We start from the raw sequence: 4,213 nt of genomic DNA, 5'->3' as shown, positions 1-4,213 counted from the left end.
AATATGGAAATGATTAAATAAGGAAATGATTAAATATGGAAATGATTAAATAAGGAAATGATTAAATATTGAAATGATTAAATATTGAAATGATTAAATATTGAAATGATTAAATTTGGCCAGCAACCCAGGCCAAACTAAGAACGAAATCCATCTGGAACTGATGGTATAGATTTGCCAGATTAATATGTTAATATGTGACCCCCGCTTTTCTCATGGGTCTACTTATTTAATTTACCCTAATAAATAGCTAACTGCAGTTACTAAACTTTTGGGTACGTTTATGTAAACTTTTACTTTAAAATTGTGCAAATTTGACGTCTTACTAAAAAATTGAGCAAAAACAATAACCTAATTATTTGAGATAAAAACTTAACCTTTATATTTTGGGTCATTTTATTGTGACATTTTTTGGGGTATTTTGTAGTACCCAATTCTTGTGTTAATTCTGTTTGACCCAAAGGTGGGTGATTATTTGACCCAAATTGGGTTGTTTTGACTTTAACCCACATTTTTGGACTCGGGTGATACAGACTTAGGGCCCGTTCCAGAGACGAAAAATTCTCGTTAACTAACGAAAAAGGGGGCGTGTCTTGTTAATTAACGAAACTTTTTCAAAAACGCGTTCCAGAGACATTTGAACGAGACAAAAAGTTTTGTTTTTCAACGAGAGCTAGACGAGAGCTCCGGAGCTCTCGTTTACGCGTTCGGAGGCAAAAATAGTGAAAAAATGGCGGCGGAGTTTCTTCGAGCTAACATGATAAAACAAGGTGTAAACAGTATCGAAACTGATGTCCCGCTGAAAATAATGTATCGCGAGTGACCCAATACTATGAATTGAATATAAAAAAGGATTTTTGGCACTAACAATCAAACATTTACCTGAATCCGCGTTTATTGAGCTAGAAATGGGAATGGCCAAGGCCCGAATTGAAGACACCCCATAGATTAGATTTTGCTACGCAGGTAAGAATTCGTTTATCATTATTTTTATTTAATATCAAAACGAAAAGAAGAAAGAAAGATCTTTTCGTTTTGATATATTTAAAATGTCACTCTGGGAGCAATTGTATTATAAAATAATCTTATTATAGATCATCATAATCATCTGCTGTATTTGTTTTGGAAAGACGGAAAATTTTTAACGACACAAAACAGTCAAGTTGAGTGTTTGTCGAATCATTCACAACATCAGTCAAATTATTTTTTGTACACATTATATAAATAAAAATTATTTCAATTCTTAAAATAGAAGTATTTATTTATTATTGTAGCTATCATTTAAAGAGAATGGGGAACACATCTCCCTTTTGACCTGATACCCAATGATAAAAACTGCCTAATATACTGAATGAAATGTTTATTGAGCCCCTAACTACTTTTATGGGTAAAAAATTACCGGAAGGTGATAACCACCTTTGAAAAATATCCAAATGAAATTCAAATCTACCGCCAAACTGATATTAAGTGAAAAAACCTGCTTGAAGATGGAGACAGCTCCGTTGGACGATGGGTCAGCTGACAACAATAAAGAAATAAGTTTCATTGTCGTGGGAAGTGTTACATCTGAAAGCTAGAGAAAAGGTAATAAGTAATATTCATTAAATTAATTTAAAAGTAGTAGACATACTGCTGGTAAATGTAATTATGTTTCAGGGTTATTAATTATTCGTTCATAAGGCGAGGTTACTGAAATAAAATTTTCAATTTACTTTTCAGCCCGAACAAAAGAGTTGAGTATGATAACCAGAATTTTATTGGTATTGTACAAATGACTGGAAAAGGAGAGAGAAAATTGCGCATTTCGTTTAGATAATTTCCTAAAACCCATTCAATCGTTCTTGATTATTTACTACAAACAGAGCAACGTGGTCTAATGTTTCAGCACTGCTAGCAGCAATAGGTTCGGAGGGCACAGGTATGATGTTTTTTATAGCTTCTTTTGTCACCTTTAACAGGTATACCAAATTATTACTTATATCTTAATTAATGTCAATCTATTTTTCAGATAATGTAGGAAAAGAGCAACGTTAACAATACATAAAACACTTTTGGATTTTTCCTTTACCATTGGCCTAGGCGGATTTGGAAGTGGGTTTTCAGCCCTTGCATCTATTTAAAAAATGTAACTGAGCTATATCTGCTAGTAGGTAATACATCTAAACTGAGCGTTTCTAAATATACCCATTTTATTGACAATATCTTGCATTGTCAATCTTTGTTTTGTCATCAATATTGAAATCCTAATTAATTTTTAATTAAATAATGATATCCTCTACTTAATAGAAATATTTTACCACGTCTCTTTGCAGCTAAATTAAGGGGAGCATTACCGACCTCGCTCGGTGGAGTACTCATAGGAGTTATGTGAAAACACCCCGCACTTGGCGTACCAATAAAAAACCACTCATTCTCGCTGGTGGTATGTGAAACTGCTAGCTCTTGTAGAAGGTAAGGGGCTTTATTTATATTGTTTCAAATTGTAATGTATATTTAACAATTCAAATTTTATATTTAAAGTAAATAAAGTAGAGTTTAATGTACTTGTTTCTTCATTGCTGTACTACCAATGCGATTTTCAACACCTGCTATACCACAAATCATAGTTTCGCCAATTAGTTTCACGACTCTTTTTGTCCCCTTACCAACGGCTGACACTTCTTTTGCCATCTCTTTCCACGCTTTTACTATGTTTTTGTAGGCTTTCACTACTGCCATAACTCCATTGACCAAACCCATTCTAGCTTCAAGCCCAGCAACAATTACTTCCTTTTGCCTTTCATTCAACCTGAGTTAAACTTCGCCCTTAGCTCTGCTTCTTTGCTAACCCCATTTTTAAATAAATAAATAAATAAATGCAAATATTATATAAAAACAAATGTAAATAACCACCAAAAATTGTAAATTTATAAATAAAATTTAATAAATATAATAAAATAACTGATAAATAGCCGAGATTACGTAGTCGAAACTCGAAAGTGGAAAATTGCCACTGTTTACAAGAAAGAAATCACAGACAACGCTAAGGCTTAACTGAGCGATTGAAGTGACCCGCTTACCGCCGATATTTTCCGGCGTTTTTATTGGCTCCGGACGGGGGCGGAGCTTATTAAAAAAAAGTCGAAATAACGAGAGCGGGAGTTTACGAAGTCTCATTAAAATGTCTCTGGAACGCGTTTTTATAACTCTAGTCTAGGTCTCGGTAAATCGGTTTCGTTAAATCGCGAGTCTTGTTTTTAAACGAGACTTTTGAAAACGTCTCTGGAACGGGCCCCTAGAGTCTGGGTTAAATTTGACGAAACCTATTTTTAGAGTGTGGTGATCAATTATTTGAACCATTTCTTCTACCACCGAGGCTTAATGATGAAGCATACTTACGTTTTTTGCAAATTACTTTAACTGAGTTTCTAGAACACGTTCCATAGAAAAAAAGCACCGCGTGTGGCTCTTGCATGGTGGAGCTGCAGCTTATTTTATTTGTGATGTTAGAGCTCATCTGGATGCTACGTTACCTTTGAGGAAGATCGGTCAGCGAGAAGCAGTTTATTGGCTGACCCATCTCCAGATTTAAACCCTTGTGATTTTTTGGCTCTGAGGTTATCTGGAGGATTTGTTGTACAAGACATAATTATGGGACCGTTACGATTTGCGACAACGCCTAATTGCCGGTTGTGAGATGCTGGAATTTTTCAACGAGTACGTGAATCATTTGCGTGACAGGCTCGCGCCGGTGTTAGAGCCGGACATGAGCATTTGTAATCATTATTGTAATAATTGTGAGTACTTGTTCCTTAAAGACTTCTGGAACGTCATGCACTCTTTTCCGAGCGCTACGGGCTTGTATTTGTCAGCTTTCTCTTAGCCTTCTATCATCAGCCACAAACGTCCCTTGATCTGACACCCGTCTTTGAGGAATCTGCTCTTGATAGAATCTTTGAGATTCTAGACCATTTCCTTAAAGGATAGTTCCGGTATAGATAACATTTGGTCTTCAAACAATGGCACTAACTTAAAATGCAAAATAAAATTAATAATTATTTTGTAATATGACTAGTTTGTTTAATATCATAAAATATTTATTCTAAATTTCAAGAGTATGTCCTTTCGAATTAGGCTTCACCTTCAAACGACTGGGCAGTGCGGTTATTGGCTAATATAGAAAGAGAGGCTGGGATTGGTGGTTTTCGTTAGTCTGCTTTTTCTCCATCCCTAG

The 4,213-nt window shown here is 35.0% G+C and overlaps 1 long non-coding RNA gene across 1 annotated transcript; it reads left to right on the top strand.

Annotated features, from left to right (window-relative positions):
- The first annotated feature begins 1,768 nt into the window (after positions 1–1,768).
- On the top strand, positions 1,769–2,526 carry LOC149946432 (uncharacterized). The gene is made up of 3 exons (XR_016480556.1): positions 1,769–1,918; positions 2,009–2,150; positions 2,313–2,526. It is a non-coding gene; the product is annotated as an uncharacterized LOC149946432 (long non-coding RNA).
- The last annotated feature ends 1,687 nt before the right edge of the window (positions 2,527–4,213 follow it).

Source organism: Leiobunum rupestre, chromosome 4, assembly GCF_980474605.1.
Source record: "Leiobunum rupestre chromosome 4, qqLeiRupe1.1.hap1, whole genome shotgun sequence".
Lineage (NCBI taxonomy): Eukaryota > Metazoa > Arthropoda > Arachnida > Opiliones > Sclerosomatidae > Leiobunum > Leiobunum rupestre.
This window is presented reverse-complemented; position numbering and strand designations above follow the sequence as displayed.